Source organism: Oryza sativa, chromosome 6 (assembly GCF_034140825.1).
Source record: "Oryza sativa Japonica Group chromosome 6, ASM3414082v1".
NCBI lineage: Eukaryota > Viridiplantae > Streptophyta > Magnoliopsida > Poales > Poaceae > Oryza > Oryza sativa.
This window is the reverse complement of record NC_089040.1, coordinates 17465949-17483407: the sequence shown is the minus strand read 5'-3', so window position 1 is coordinate 17483407 and position 17459 is coordinate 17465949.

Here is a 17459-nt window from a genome sequence, read left to right as displayed (position 1 = left end):
TTCAAATGGTCATGGAGATCACTGGTGCCGCGAGGTGGAGGAGTGGCTTGACGAGGTGATGCCCGTTGCCCGGGTAGTTTTCCATTGGCACCGCCAGTTGGCGGTTGCTCTGGCAGTACTCCGGTGGCGGCCTCTTCGAACGCGTTACTGAGGTTAGCCACTAATTCCCGTAGTCGTTCTGTCCACTCTGCGAGATCATCGTTCAGAACGGGATCATAAGGGGTTTCCCTCAGTATTGCGTTGATAGCCCTGATGTGTTGGGCTGGTGTAACCACTTGATCCTCTGCTTCTGCGTTAGCGCGCGCAGACGTGCTGGTCCCATCGATAGCGAACACATCACGTGGTGTACTCGTTGATGATGAGGCCTGGTCTTCGAGCAAGTGTAGTACTGACGGCTCGTGGGGATCGATGTCGATTACCCCGATGAATCGATCTGAGATAACTGTCGCTCCTCGTTCCTTGTCCGCATCTCTAAGAGAGATCTGTGATTGCTGGACCTTAGGAGGTGACGTCCTCATGGCGCTGAGAAGAACCTTGCAGCTTGAGAGGTCGTGATTCTTTGTCTTGTGAATAGGACAATAGACATCACGGGTTAGAGAAGTACGTTGAATTCCACGCTCTTTGCAGGCGTCGAGAAATACCCAGCAAGCTTGTAAGGTGTGTTTCCTGGTTTTGTGGATATGACACCAGGACTTTGTCGCCTCGGAAGTTGTCCTTGTCGGCTCGTGATTCTCGTCGGAAGGACAAGATTTGGCCGCATTAGGATCCTTCTCAGGCTCGGATGTCGTCGATGTTCCGTTCTCCACTTCTGCGGGAGGATCCTTCGACATGGAGCCGTCCAGGGTTGTAACCACGGCGTTCTCGCTTCTGGTCATTGATGGACCAGTTGAGATCGGCACCATGGTGTAAACCAGGAAGACGATTTCGCCGACTTGAGTCCACACCAGCATTGTTGAAGTAGAAACTCCTTGGTTGATGCCGGGGTTGACGCTGTTGTCGACGAAGCTTGATGACATAGTAGTAGAACCTTGAGCACCAAGTTCCCCTACCTGGCACGCCCCTGTCGACGGTGGATACCCGTAGACCGGATATAGAGGGTATTGGGGTACGCTGGTACGAGGATCTATGTAATACGACATCAAGCAAATAGAAGACAAGGATTATACTGGTTCAGGCCCCTTGATAGGTAATAGCTCTAATCCAGTTGGTATGGGATTATATGATGGAAACCACATATTACAAAGGGAATAGCAGAACTCGATGATATCGACAATACCATAGTCGAGTTGGTCCGACTAGATCACCCGGAACTTGGCTCCTGTAGGCTCCGACTTCGTAGGCTGTGATCGTTGTGTTGGCGGTGAGATTCGATGCCTTAGGTCCTCCCGGGGGGTCTGTCGGTGACATGGGACCGGGAGTATCATGACTAGAGGCTTGAGGCAGACACAATCGCCCACGTGGCCTGGCACCCTCGGGGGACGTCGGGCCCGAGGGTGATGTGTGGCCCACCTCTTGGTCTCCCCGAGGGGGGGGGTCGGACCACTCCTGCCTCGCCCCCGAGGGCCGAGGCGCCCCGACCCCTCGCGTTTCTACTCCACGTGTATGAGTTAGGTGAGCACAGCGGGGCTCACCTAACCGCATTTATTGCGCCTCGGCTAAGCGTGTCACGCCACACGAAGTGCAGTGCAGTGCACTCGATTATCCGGTCTGTGACCAGTCACAGACCGGTCAAATCGCGGGTTAGGTGGCGACAGGCGGTCTGACGCACACTTCGCTCCATCCCGTCAAGACGAGAGCTTCTAGGCACTCGTCCCCGGCTGGAGCTAGCGTGTTACATCCCAGAGATGACACGTTAACCTCGATCGATATATGCCAGGCTTCATCCCAACCATTACAAGCAAGATGTTGTTTGAAGAAGGGCAAACATGCACGTTGCTAAACCGACGCGTGGTGGACAAGAATGACCGATTTGTGACCGGTCTGTCACTGCTCATGTCGTCAGCACACAGCCACCTTCCCACGACGTGCTCGCCTCAGGCAGAAGTGGAGGTAGGTGTGTGCTGTCCCGTCAGGAGGATGTTCGGAGGACGACCGTGCAAATCTCCGTCCATTTATGGAGAGAAGAAAAGTCCAGTTTGGAAAGGGAGGGGTGCATGTGGTATCCCCTTAAAATATAAAAGGAGGACCTTGCCCAGAAAAAAGGGGGGGATGGCTGCCAGATTCAGAACCTAGAACAAGGGAGAGGTTGGCTCACACTTTGTAGCTCCTTGATACATAGATCCACCAAAACACAGGAGTAGGGTGTTACGCTTCTCAGCGGCCCGAACCTGTATACATCGTTCGTGTTTCGTGCTCTTTCGATAGCTGGCAATCTTTCCACATACAGAGAGAGCTTGGGATCATCACCCTGAGCCCCCGGCCGAACCGGCAAAGGGGGGCCCGTGCGGTCTCCCGGTGAGGAGCCCCGCGCTCCGTCATCTGGCGCGCCAGGTAGGGGGCTCAGCGTGTGTTTTCTGAGCTCTCGTATTTTTCCGTGTGCGTCAAGTTTTTCTTGATCAGCCTCATGGCTGAGCAAGCAAAGGCGCCCGACCTCTCTCCCAGTGTGAGTGGCGACGACGGGGAGCCGAACCCACGCCGTCGAGCTCGTACTCCACCGCCCCCTCCACGCCAAAGTCCTAAGCAGGGGGAGGTGCTCGAAAGGGTCGAAAGATCCGCGGCTTCACCGATCGCGGGCGATGGAGGAGAACGGCGAGATGGGGACCGTCGCCTCCTCGTCTACGGCGACGGCAGCACGCCCCAGGGCGCGCTCCAAGCTGCGGGCGCGCTCTTACGCCATCCGCCTGTCGTCCCTGACCCGGAGTCTCCAGCCCAACGATGGCTGGACGATGTGGCCAAATTGGTCATGACGGCGCGGCAGCGCCTAGATGCTGGTGGGCGGTCCTCCGCCACCAAGGCCTCTGGTGCTGCTACCACCGGCTCCGCGTCGTCAAGACAGAGGGCACGACGAGCGGCAGCCGCTGTTCGCCGTTCGGCTGCCACTCCTTCGTCGACTCCTTCGACCCGGGAAGATCTGCGTGGGGAGCAGGACGCCCGCGCCAGCATCAAGCGCCGGCGCAATGACCGAAGTGCTGCCCACGCAACGGAGGGCGCTTCCTCGTCCAGAGTGTCACCTCGACATGGACGTGGGAATCAGCCCTCCGTGCCCCCGGTTGGTGGTGTCGGCTGTAGAGCCTTTGTGGCGAGTCTTCGGAATGTCCGTTGGCCCCCAAGGTTCCGGCCCACCATCGCCGAAAAATATGATGGCAGCGTCAACCCCGCCGAGTTTCTCCAGGTCTACACGACCGGGATTGAGGCCGCCGGGGGTGACGACAGGGTCATGGCGAATTTCTTTCCCATGGCCCTGAAGGGGCAAGCGCGGGGTTGGCTAATGAACCTGCCCCCCGCGTCGGTCCACTCCTGGGAGGATTTGTGCCAACAGTTCACCATGAACTTCCAGGGCACATATCCGCGCACCGGTGAGGAAGCGGACTTGCACGCTGTACAGCGAAGGGACGACGAGTCACTTCGATCGTACATTCAGCGGTTCTGTCAAGTCCGCAATACCATACCATGCATCCCTGCACACGCGGTAATCTACGCGTTCAGGGGGGGCGTGCGGCACAACCGCATGCTCGAAAAGATCGCCTCCAAAGAGCCCCAGACTACCGCAGAGCTTTTTCAGCTCGCGGACCGAGTGGCTCGCAAGGAGGAGGCCTGGACTTGGAACCCCTCCGGTTCCGGTGTGGCAGCTTCGGCCGCCCCCGGATCCGCCGCTCAGGCAGGGCGGCGTGACAGGAGGAGGAAGAAGAGGTCAGTCCGTTCCGACGACGAGGGTCATGTCCTCGCCGTCGAGGGCGCTTCGCGGGCCACCCGAAAGGGGAGGCCTGCGAGCGACAAAAAGAAGGAGGCCAGCGTTCCCAGCAGGGAGCGCCCTACCGGCAAGTGGTGCGCCGTCCACAACACCTCCCTCCATGACCTTGCGGACTGTCGCGCAGTCAAAAGCTTGGCAGAGCGGACAAGGAAGTGGGAGGAGGAGAGGAGGCAGGAGCGCCGGGAAGGCAAGTCCCCGGCGGTTCCTTCCGGCCGTCGGCGAAGTGAGGCCAAGCAGAAGGCCCCCGCCGAGGACATCGATGATGGTGATGATGACTTAGGTTTCCAAGAGCCTGGGGCCACCATTGCCACTGTCGATGGAGGAGCGTGTGCTCACGTTTCTCGCCGGAGCCTCAAGGCTATGAAGCGAGAGCTTCTGGCCGCGGCCCCTACTCATGAGGCGACGCGCCGGGCGCGGTGGTCGGAAGTTGCCCTCACTTTTGACCAGACCGACCACCCGCCGTGCGTTGCCCGGGGAGGGCAGATTGCGATGGTGGTTTCTCCCACCGTTTGCAACGTGAAGTTGGGGCGTGTCCTCATTGATGGAGGAGCAGCCCTCAACGTCCTTTCCCCCGCAGCCTTTGATGCCATCAAGGCCCCGGGGATGATGCTCCGGCCGTCCCAGCCAATCATCGGCGTGACGCCGGGGCACACTTAGCCGCTAGGTCATATCGACCTCCCGGTCACCTTCGGTGGACCCGCCAATTTCCGCACGGAGCGGGTGAACTTCGATGTGGCGGACCTCAGTCTGCCCTACAACGCGGTCCTGGGGAGGCCCGTGTTGGTGAAGTTCATGGCGGCGGTCCACTACGCCTACCTCCAGATGAAGATGCCGGGCCCCGACGGTCCCATCTCTGTCCATGGCGACCTCAGAGTCGCGCTCGCTTGTATGGAGCAGCGTGCGGACCGCCTCGCCGTCGTGTCCAAGCCCGAGGGTGGCGACGAGAGGCTGGGCACATCCGCCCCCGCCGCCCCGAGGCAGCGGATAGCCACGTCCGATGAGGTCCCGGTCAAGGAGGTTGCACTGGGCGACGGCCTGTCCAAGACCACACGGATCGGTGGTCTTTTGGACGGCAAATAGGAAGACGCGCTCGTCTCCTTCCTGCGGGCAAACGCTGACGTCTTCGCATGGAGACCGGCGGATATGCCCGGGGTCCCCAGGGAGGTGATTGAGCACCGTCTCGCCGTACGGCCGAGCGCAAGGCCGGTCCGGCAGAAAGTGCGGCGCCAGGCCCCGGAACGTCAAGCCTTCATCCGCGAGGAGGTGGCGAGACTTCTGGAGGCCGGATTCATCCGTGAGGTCATCCATCCGGAGTGGCTGGCGAACCCGGTGGTCGTTCCCAAGGCGAACGGCAAGCTTCGGATGTGCATCGACTACACCGACCTTAACAAGGCATGTCCTAAGGATCCTTACCCCCTGCCTCGCATAGATCAGATTGTCGACTCCACCGCGGGGTGCGACCTTTTGTGTTTTCTAGATGCATACTCTGGTTACCATCAGATTCGCATGGCTAGGGAGGATGAGGAAAAAACTGCGTTCATTACCCCTGTAGGAACCTATTGTTATACTTCAATGCCTTTTGGGTTAAAGAATGCAGGTCCTACTTTTCAACGCGCTACTCGAATTTCTTTGGGTAGCCAATTAGGACGTAATGTTGAGGCTTATGTCGATGACTTGGTTGTAAAAACGCGCAATCAAGAGACTTTACTCTCAGATCTAGCGGAAACTTTTGAGAATCTCCGCTCCGCCCGCATAAAACTGAACCCCGATAAGTGTGTGTTTGGTGTACCTGTGGGCAAGCTTCTCGGGTTCTTGATCTCTGCCCGAGGTATCGAGGCCAACCCCGAGAAGATACGAGCTATAAAGCGGATGCGCCCCCCAGTAAACTTAGGGATGTGCAATGTGTCACCGGTTGCATGGCCGCCCTAAGTCGGTTCATATCGAGGCTGGGAGAGAAGGCGCTACCCTTATTTAAGCTCCTCAAGCGCTCTGGGCCGTTTACCTGGACGGAGGAAGCTGAACGTGCCCTCACTCAGCTGAAGGCATACCTCAGTTCTCCTCCGGTTTTAGTCGCCCCGGAGCCAAATGAGCCCCTGCTGCTCTACTTAGCGGCGACCCCCCAAGTAGTTAGTGCAGCGTTGGTTGTGGAGCGCGATGAGGACGATCCTCATTCCGCGCACCCTCACCCTGTGCTGACTTGGCCCGGGAGCGAGCAGGGAGGAGAGGCCCCCGAGCCGAACGGTGGCCTAAGGCCCCTGACGACCGGAGTCAGCCCTCTCCCCGCTCGTCAGATGGTGCTGGGCGCCCCCGACCCTCAGGAAGGCCCCGAGGCCACTGCGGGAAGGCTGCACCTATCGCCCTCTGACCCCGAGGCTAACTCTGTACCGATTCGACCTGGGAGCGAGCAGGGAGAAGAGGCCCCCGAGCCGGACGGTGGCCTAAGGCCCCTGACGACCAGAGTTGGCCCTTTGCCCGCTTGTCCGACGACGCCAGGAGCCCCCGACCCCCAGGACGGCCCCGAGGCCACTGTGGGAAGGCCGCCCCTGTCATCCTCCGACCCCGAGGTCATCGGCACAGAAGACGAGTGCGCCCCGAGGGGCCACTTGGACGAGGAGCGCCCCGGGGATATGGCCCTTAGCGAAGGGGATCGGCCCCACCGAAGGGTGCAGCGGCCTGTTTACTTTGTTAGCGAGGCCCTCCGGGACGCCAAGACCCGATACCCTCAGGCCCAGAAGATGCTTTACGCTATTCTGATGGCCTCGAGGAAACTGCGCCATTATTTCCAGGCGCATCGGGTCACTGTGGTTACGTCTTACCCCCTCGGTCAAATCTTGCATAATCGAGAGGGTACAGGACGGGTGGTAAAATGGGCAATCGAGCTTTCTGAGTTCGATTTGCGCTTTGAACCACGCCACGCTATCAAGAGCCAGGCCCTCGCCGATTTCGTGGCAGAGTGGACCCCAGCTCCAGAGACCGTTTCAGTCTCTGAAGCCAGCTCGGACCCCTTGCAGCTGCCTCACGCCGTCCACTGGGTGATGCAGTTCGACGGCTCCCTGTCTCTTCAGGGCGCCGGCGCGGGGGTCACGTTGACCTCTCCGAATGGTGACGTCCTCAAATACTTGGTCCGCCTCGACTTTCGAGCGACCAATAATATGGCAGAGTACGAGGGACTCCTTGCCGGACTCAGAGTGGCAGCTGGACTGGGGATCCACCGTCTCTTGGTGTTAGGCGACTCCCAGCTAGTCGTTAACCAAGTCTGTAAGGAGTACCGGTGCTCTGACCCGCAGATGGACGCTTACGTACGCCAAGTGCGGCGTATGGAACGCCATTTTGACGGGATAGAGCTTCGGCATGTGCCCAGACGGGATAACATGATTGCCGACGAACTCTCACGGCTCGCGTCTTCGCGAGCCCAGACCCCACCGGGCGCCTTTGAAGAAAGGCTTACCCAGCCGTCGGCGCGACCTGACCCCTTAGGGGAGACGGGTGTGCCTGACCGGCCCCCGAGGCCCGTCGGAGTCCAGGCCTCGGGACCCGAAGGGAGCGCTCCAAGCTCCCTTAGATTGATTGCTTGCATCTCCGAGATCCAAGCATACCTCACAGATAAGACTCTACCTGAGGACCGCGAAGGGAGTGAACGCGTCCAACGCATTTCCAAACGCTACGTGCTGGTAGAAGGGACCCTCTATCGGCGCGCGGCTAACGGAATCCTCCTGAAGTGCATTCCTCAGGAACAAGGCGTTGAGCTTCTTGCCGATATCCATGAAGGCGAGTGCGGAGCCCATTCCGCCTCGCGCACCTTGGTTGGCAAGGCTTTTCGTCAAGGATTCTATTGGCCGACAGCTCTCAATGACGCGGTCGACCTGGTCCGGCGATGCAGAGCGTGTCAGTTCCACGCCAAGCAAATCCATCAGCCGGCCCAGGCCCTGCAGATCATACCACTTTCATGGCCATTTGCTGTCTGGGGGCTCGATATCCTGGGACCGTTTAGGCGGGCCCCGGGCGGGTTTGAGTACCTGTATGTCGCGATCGACAAGTTCACTAAGTGGCCCGAGGCTTATCCGGTCATCAAGATCGATAAGCACTCCGCACTTAAATTCATTAAGGGCATCACAGCCCGGTTTGGAGTGCCTAACCGTATCATTACGGATAACGGCACACAATTCACTAGTGAACTCTTCGGCGACTACTGCGAAGACATGGGCATCAAGCTCTGCTTCGCCTCACCTGCCCACCCCAGAAGCAATGGTCAAGTGGAGCGCGCCAATGCAGAAATCCTCAAAGGCCTCAAAACCAAGACCTTCAATATTCTCAAGAAGCACGGCGATTCATGGATCGAGGAGTTGCCAGCGGTGCTCTGGGCGAACCGAACCACACCAAGCCGAGCAACTGGGGAAACGCCTTTCTTCCTCGTCTACGGCGCAGAAGCGGTTCTCCCATCCGAGCTCACCCTGAGGTCTCCTCGGGCCACCATGTACTGCGAGGCTGATCAAGATCAGCTTCGCAGAGATGACCTCGACTACTTGGAAGAACGAAGGCGGCGTGCGGCCCTCCGAGCCGCACGCTACCAGCAGAGCCTGCGGCGCTACCATCAGCGCCACGTCCGGGCCCAATCACTCTGCGTCGACGACCTCGTCTTACGCCGCGTTCAAACGCGTGCTGGATTGAGCAAGCTCTCACCAATGTGGGAGGGTCCGTATCGAGTGATCGGCGTCCCCCGGCCGGGCTCCATACGGCTGGCCACGGGCGACGGCACAGAGTTGCCTAACCCATGGAACATCGAGCACCTTCGTCGCTTCTACCCCTGAGGGGGGGTCGGGTGTCAGGTTTCGGGCTCGGGCCAACCCCGCACCCCCCCCTCGGGTGTGCAGGGTTGGCCGGGGGCTGCCACACATGCACATTCTCATTTTCTCTTATTTCAGTATTTCAATAAAAGCAGTTTCAAATTCCTAAGGGCTGTATCTGTGCCGTTTTTTCCTTTTTGAAGAATTTTGACTTGAAATGAGGTCACTTGTGCTCAACCTTGCCCTCGGGGGCTCGGTTCGGTCAGCTAAAATCGCCAAACGGGGCCCAGAACCGAGCCGTGCCCCGGGGCGTGGTGAACTCCGGGGGGGAATCGGCAAAAACCCACAATCGGGTCACCCATAACCCTCGGTCACCACGTTCCCGGCCTGGCCAGTCTCGACATGCGGATCTCCCCAGGCACTAGCCCCGACCCGCGCCTTTCGAGGACTGGGACTTGGGCACGGGCCCTTAAATCAAGCTAAGACGCAAAAAGAGGACCACGGCACAGATCATCCTCATCTCATCCGCATAGCAAAATAAAATTAACACAAAGAATTTTTTCATCATTTTTGATTGCAGATTATAAGTTGATTTATACAAAAAACAGGCCTGAAGGCCTTAGAAGAAAGGAAAAGAAAGAAATTGAAGATTGGCGGGGGCCTGGGGGCTCAATCCGATGCGCCTGGGTCGCCGGCCTCGTCTTCCACGTCGTCTGCACCGCTGGCATCGCCCTCCTCGTCGGAGTTGGGGGCGAACGCAAGCCGAGGGGCCGAGCCCTCGAAGCTGTGGACGATGTGGTCGGCGGCATCCCGGACTTGTGCGCGCGCGCTGTCTTCAGTCCCAGGTGGGAACTCGTCCAGCGCCATCCACAGAGAGAAGTTGGGGTCCCTGGCCTGATAGCTCGCCAGGACGAGCTCCACCGCTCCTTGGGCGAGGTCCCTCGAGGATGACTTGATGGTCTTCTCGAGTTCCTCGGGGAGCTGCTGGAGAGCCCCGGCCATCTTCGAGAGGCGCTGGGCAAGGCCTCCCAGGTTGGCGGCAGGCTTTATTGTCTGCCCTTTCCAGAGGCCCGCCTGCCGACCGGCGCGATCAAGACGGGAGACTGCATCCCAGAGCATGCCGGGCCCTATCTCGCCCGCCAAACGGAGGGCCTCGGCTTCCCCGGCGGATGAGTCTAGCGCGCGCTGCATGTCGGCGACGGTGTGTTCGGCATCTGCGAGGCGGGCGGCTAAGTCGCTTTCGCCCGCAGCCGCCCCGCCGATGCGCGCCCTCGCGTCCAGCTCCTTTTCCCGCGCCTCGAGGTCGGCGGCCCGCTGGTCCAGCGCGGCCCTCTCGGTGCGGACGGATTCCAAATTGCGGCGCGCCTGCTCCGTCAGTGCCGCCTCACGGAGGGACAGGCTGTCCGCCAACCGTTGCGCCTCGGCCTCGGCCTCTTCGAGAGCCCGCTCCCGCTCGGAAAGAGCGTCCTCGCGGAGGCGGAGTGCGGACTCCTCTTCGGCGCAGGCAGACTCGTGCGCCGCCAGCGTTGTCTCCCGGGAGGCGACGGCGGCCTCGTGGTCTGCCAGGTCCTTCTTCGCGACGCAGGCGCGCTCTTCCAGCGCCATGGCGCGCGCCTCGAGGGCCTCCTCACGCCGCCGGAGCGCCGCTTCGGCCTCCGTTGCTCGCTGCTCTCGGGCGGCGGCGGCATCAAGGACCCCCTGGGCGGCGTCGAGCTTTTTCTTTAGCTCCGCCTCCCAGTTCCCGTGTTGAAGGCGGAGGGTGTCCTGCGCCTCGTTCATCACCGTGGTGGCGATGAGGGCAGCCCCCCGCTCCTCCTCCACCTCTCGAGCGATCTCCGCCAGCGCCGTCTTACGGGCCTCAAGATCAGAGACGTGCCGGCGGTGTGCCTTGCGGCCCGCTTCCACCATGGCCTCCACCGAGTGCCGCCCTTCCTCGACACGCGCCCATGCGGCGTCGAGCTCCGCACGCTCCGCCTGCAGGGCCTCCACCTGGGCATTTAACCCATCCAACACCGCGGTGTTTGCGGCGGCTAAGGCCTGCAGAAGGGGCTCTGCGCTCAGCGGGGCGACGGAAGGCGTGGGGAAGAGCTGCCTTGAAGAAGACGCCGCGCGGCTCGGCCCGCCAATGGACGCGCCGGCCTCATCGCGGGCCACCCCCGGACCTGTTTGGTCCTGGGCATCGCCCGAAGGAGTGGGCCCAAGCGACGCGCCCGCGGCATCGTCGCGAGCCACCCCCGGACCTGTTTCGTCCTGGGCATCGCCCGAAGGGGTGGGCCCAAGCGAGGCGCCCGCGGCCTCGTCGCGAACTGCCTCGGAAGTCGCCGTCGCCTCAGCCTGGCGAACCCAGGCGGCCTCCTCCCGAGCGGCTTCTTCGGCTTGGCGAGCTCGGGCGGCCTCCTCCCGAGCGGTATCCTCGGCTTGGCGAGCCCGGGCGGCCTCCTCCCGAGCGGTATCCTCAGCCTGGCGAGCCCGAGCGGCCTCCCGGGCGGCCTCTTCAGCTTCCCGTAGGCGGTCTGCGGCCTCTCGCCGGTCAGATTCCCGCCTCCGTGCCTCTGCGGCCGCCGGATCTTCGGCCTCGGACTGGCCGGACTTGGGATGGTGGGAGGAACGCGATGGGATATCTCTGAAGCAGAAGGAAAAACCAGAAGACAAACAAGATGGGTAAGAGAAAACTTGCTTTTGGGATAGAAGAAAAGCGGTTGTAATGAGCGTGGGACGAACCTGCGAGGGGGTCGGTTAAATGACCACTTTGGAGGGGAAATCAGGTTTCCCCGGGATGGTTCTGTCTCCCCCATCTTGCGCAGCCGCTTCTTCTTGCGCTCCCCCTCGGGCTGCGATGTTGGCGCGGCCCCCTCCGGGCGCCTGCTGCTGGCACGCACCGCCCCGCCCCCTCGGGGAGGAGATGGGGGAGGTGTTCCTCCCAGCTTCCTCTTCCCCCGGGCGTCGGTAGGGCGGTTGCTCCCCGAGCCCCCGACGCGGGGCCCAGAAGCACGACCCCCTCCGGGGGTAGATTGATCCCCCTTGCGGCTCCCGCCTGCGCCGTCGTGGCCCTTAGGAGCCTGCTCCTCTGAGGCCCCGACCGCCGCCATAATGGTCAAGATGGAGGCGCGGTCTGGATCGCTGCAGAGGGGGAGGATTCCGTGGGGGATGAGGGACGCCTCCACGGAGTTGAGATTCAGCACCCGTTGGACCAATATCTTGAAGTCCTCAGGAGCCCAATCCCATCTGACTCCCTGGTGGGTCCGAATGTAGTCTTCGGACCCGGTGTACTCCCAGGCGCCCCGAGCGCGCCGCTGGAGCGGCGCAATCCGACGACGGAGGTAGTCGCCGTACACCATGGCCCCTGTGAGCCCCTGGGATCGCAGGCCCGCGAGGCGGTCGAGGACGGCGTCATAGCCATCCCCCAAATCTACCGGCGCCCGCCAGCTGGAGGCTTGCGCCGGGGGCTGACTCGGAAGTCGGAGGCGCGCTTCGTCGGCGAGGGGGGTGTAGAACCAGTCGCTCTTCCAGTCATCCCACTTCTTGCGGAGGACGCAGGGAATGTAGCGGTTCAACACCGGCCCCCGCGGCAGGAAGTAGCAGCCGCCAACCACCGACGGCGGCGACACCGACTGCACGGTGAAGAACCACCGGAACAGCCGAAGAGATGGGCGCACCCCAATGAACATCTCGCACAGATGTGCGAAGATGGCCAATGTCATCACTGCGTTGGGGGTAAGGTGCGCCATCTGGAGATCGTAGAACTCCAGGACATCCATGAAGAAAGAAGAAAATGGCGGAACCAGCCCAGCCATTGCAAAGGGGAGAAAGAAGACGGACCGCCCCGGGTAGTCTGGCGCCGGGCGTCCCTCGCCCAGCATGACTATCTCACGGCCGGTGGCAGACTCCGGCATGAAGCGGCGCGGCAACCCAGCCTGCTTCTCGCTCGTGATGCGGGAAGGCGGCAGCACGCTACCATCAAGCAGTGCGGAGCCCCGTGCCATGGCGCCGGACGAAGAGGAGATGGAGAGCGAGCGCGTGTGGCGAAAGAAGGGTGCAGGGAAGAAGGAGTTAGGGCGCAAGCGGCGAAGGCAAGGGAAATGATGGCGAAAGGAAGGAAGCAAATCCCATCCTCAGTGCCTTTATACCCTTGCCAACGCTGTGCCCGGCTCCTCGTTTCTCGCGCCCATTATTTCGCCCCCTCGCTTCTCGCACCCACGCTTCCACTAACCCCATTCGCCCGCTTGCGGCGCGTGAAGTGGATATGCGGTTGCGGCAGTCGAGATAGATCGTATCGTGCGTGCGTTAAATACGCTCGCCGACCGAAGCGACGTTACCATATCTCCAGGCGAAGCAAATCGGCTCGCCCAGATTTGTGCGCTGCTCAGGTGATGTGGCAGTCTTAAAGAGACCGCCCATTATTGACAGCCAAGTTACCATTACCGATGCGCATGGTTTGAGACCGTTGGGTTTCTGCCCAACCATGGAGACCGGTCCCACCTGTCACCAGGCTTTAGGAGTGGCGTCACGCCCGGCCACTTCCCATGAGAAGGGCGATCGCCCTGGCATAACGCCGGGGGCTACTGTCGGTGACATGGGACCGGGAGTATCATGACTAGAGGCTTGAGGCAGACACAATCGCCCACGTGGCCTGGCACCCTCGGGGGACGTCGGGCCCGAGGGTGATGTGTGCGCCCACCTCTTGGTCTCCCCGAGGGGGGGGGTCGGACCACTCCTGCCTCGCCCCCGAGGGCCGAGGCGCCCCGACCCCTCGCGTTTCTACTCCACGTGTATGAGTTAGGTGAGCACAGCGGGGCTCACCTAACCGCATTTATTGCGCCTCGGCTAAGCGTGTCACGCCACACGAAGTGCAGTGCAGTGCACTCGATTATCCGGTCTGTGACCAGTCACAGACCGGTCAAATCGCGGGTTAGGTGGCGACAGGCGGTCTGACGCACACTTCGCCCCATCCCGTCAAGACGAGAGCTTCTAGGCACTCGTCCCCGGCTGGAGCTAGCGTGTTACATCCCAGAGATGACACGTTAACCCCGATCGATATATGCCAGGCTTCATCCCAACCATTACAAGCAAGATGTTATTTGAAGAAGGGCAAACATGCACGTTGCTAAACCGACGCGTGGTGGACAAGAATGACCGATTTGTGACCGGTCTGTCACTGCTCATGTCGTCAGCACACAGCCACCTTCCCACGACGTGCTCGCCTCAGGCAGAAGTGGAGGTAGGTGTGTGCTGTCCCGTCAGGAGGATGTTCGGAGGACGACCGTGCAAATCTCCGTCCATTTATGGAGAGAAGAAAAGTCCAGTTTGGAAAGGGAGGGGTGCATGTGGTATCCCCTTAAAATATAAAAGGAGGACCTTGCCCAGAAAAAAGGGGGGGATGGCTGCCAGATTCAGAACCTAGAACAAGGGAGAGGTTGGCTCACACTTTGTAGCTCCTTGATACATAGATCCACCAAAACACAGGAGTAGGGTGTTACGCTTCTCAGCGGCCCGAACCTGTATACATCGTTCGTGTTTCGTGCTCTTTCGATAGCTAGCAATCTTTCCACATACAGAGAGAGCTTGGGATCATCACCCTGAGCCCCCGGCCGAACCGGCAAAGGGGGGCCCGTGCGGTCTCCCGGTGAGGAGCCCCGCGCTCCGTCAGGGTCCCTTTTATACCGCGGGTCAGTTGATCTCCAAGTAGAACTCGGAGATATCGGACCCCACACGATATAGTAACGACCCAGTTCTGTCCGAGTAGGACTCCTTCCATCCGTGGACTCCGTTTCTGTTACGTGACGGATTACAGGAAACATCTGTATACGCGCAGGTATACCGTATCGGTATACAACATACATCCAAGGGTAAAGGGTATATCTTATCCGTAACTCTGACACATTTATTACTAATATGAAGAGAAAATGAGGAGGGGAAGAAAACAAGGAGGATGAAGGAACACTATTGGTTTAGTTAATGACTACAAATAAAAAGAAAATGATGTAAAGTGGTCTACTACACCACTCTAAAGCTAAATTCTTTTAGGGATAAATTTTTGACTAAATTAACACTTATTTAGGGACAAAGTGAGTACTCGATAATTCCTTAATTATATGCCACTTGTTACCTCACTTGACTTATACATACGGATCTATGAGAGGGATACAACTAAATTTTTTACATTTTAAATTTATCCGAATGTAAAACTTCAATGAAGAAGGAAAGATCAGTAATTTAAAAATGCATAAAACATTGAAAATACATAAATACAGTAACTTTAAGCCTATTTCTATTAGAAAATATGTTTTCTCTATCATTGGGGAAATAGTAAAAACATTATATCGATTCTGTTCATCCCTGGAACATGGCATATAATATCTCATTATTTTTAGAATTATTTTGAATATTTCTACAATTAATACTCCCTCCGTCCCTAAATATTTGATGCCTATAACTTTTTTAAAAATGTTTGACCGTTCATCTTATTAAAAAAATTTAAGTAATTATTAATTTTTTTCCTATCATTTGATTCATTGTTAAATATACTACTACTACTCAAGTTTTTTTAATAATATTCACAAAAGTTTTTAAATAAGACGAACGGTCAAACATGTTTAAAAAAGTCAACGGCGTCAAATATTTAGGGACAGAGGGAGTATTACTCAAGCATAACATTACTTGAAATGGGAAATCTATATTGAATTACAAACCAAACTTCCTTTTATTACTCCAGTTATCTATTTATATTTGGTCGGACACCTCAACTTTGTTGACACTGTTTCTTTGGCAATTATTTGGTTCATTATCATAGTTATTATGGCTAGCCACAAGTTTTACTCATAGCTAGGACCCTATATATCAAAGGTTTGTTGTAGTGTTGGCTGAGTTGCGGCTAGCAAAATGCATTTTTGAAAAATGACAGGGTAGCAAAATGCATTTTTGAATACTAGCTGCGGCAAAACGTAACCTTGCCCAAGGTGTGGTTTGACAAAGTAACCAAACAATATATATGCCACGGTTTGTGATGGGTCCATGTTGTAAGATTTTGCTCATTTAATTACCCTTTGTTCCTCGCGTAGAACCACTAGTAACAATCCAAATGTTGTCATCTGAATACGTGATACCTTCCGCATAGTACCAGCTAGTATGGCTTTACCTCCAAGAATGGAAAGTTCATTTTTCGAAAAGAAGAGCGAATGGATGTATTGTGCACATTGTATTTTATTAGTGTTTTAAAATAGCTGTATAAAAATCAAATGGAAGGGTTATAAACCAAGGTAATATGACTATGTGTTCGCATAAAACTCTCTCGTTTCTAAACTTGGAAACTAAAGTGGCTCAATGGAGAAACTAAAATTGAAATACTCCCCCTTTCAGATTTAAGTCGTTTTGATTCGATCAAAGTCAAACTATTTCAAGTTTGATTAAGTTTATGGAAAAAGTGGTAATATTTTTAATTCAAGATAAATATATTATAAAAATATTTCAATTGTGTTGTAAATATTACCATATTTATCTACAAATTTAGTTAATTTTGAAGTAATTTGACATTGATCAAAGTCAAAACGACTTATATTCTGAAACAGAGGGAATAGAAAACTATCGTGTCAACAAAATTGGTTTAAGCATGGTAGCTTGTAGGTTGTGCTAACAAAATTGCAACACGATGTGGTGCCTACCTGCATTTATCTATAAGCTTGTAAGCAAAAAGATACACCTTTTAAGATGAAGGAGATTGGGCAACAACCATTCCATTACATAATAATTTGTTTAGATCTCCAACTTTGATCTCATGATGAATGATATATAGTAATATAATCATGTAGTCCGTGAAATCTATATACTCCTATAAAAATGTCTCCGGCATGAGATGGAAGGAACAACAAACAATGAAACCCACAACACATATGATTTATGCTACTCATTAACTAAATTACTTGTAGCGTGCCATTCATGGAACTAGGTAAAATAAAACAAAATGTTGGATTGAACCAACAAATCATCATCTGCGATTATGTAGCTGTTGGTTTGATTTCACATTGCACCTAGGGCAGTCGAAGATTGTCTTAGATACTCAAACCTTTAATCTCACAATAAATAATATATGGTAATATAATCATATCATCTGAAAAGTCTATACAAGAATATCTCTAACATGGGATGGAAAGAACAACTAAACAATGCAACCCACGCACATGATTTTACCCCACCCATATTAATGGAACTAGGTAAAAGTGGACAAAATCCTTGTTCAGATCAACAAATCATCACCCTCTGTTCAGTTACGTAGCGGTTGGTTCGATTTCACATTGCATCTAGCCTAAGGTAACGTTTGGAACAGAGTACTCACCATATTATTCATACGAATTATCTACTTTAAATATAGGAAGGAATAAATTAAATATTTTGAGACATAAACCTAATAAAGAGGTTAAAACAATTGATCTAAACAATATAGTAGAAGAAATTGTTTTTCTTGAGAAATACTACCTCCGTCCTATTTTAAGTGCAGTGGTGAGTTTTCATGTCCAATGTTTGACCGCCTATCTTATCTAAAATATTTATATTTTTTTTTAAAAAATAATCACACCTAAAGTACTATTCATATTTTATTATCTAATAACAATAAAAATACTAATCATATTTTTTTTCAAATAAGACGGACAGTTAAATTAAACATGAACTGTGTAAAATGCAGTCTTTTTAGGACGAAGGTAGCACTTACTTCTAAAAACGTGGAGCAAATGGTTGTCATAATATGATGAATAAAGTGGAAAGCTTTTACA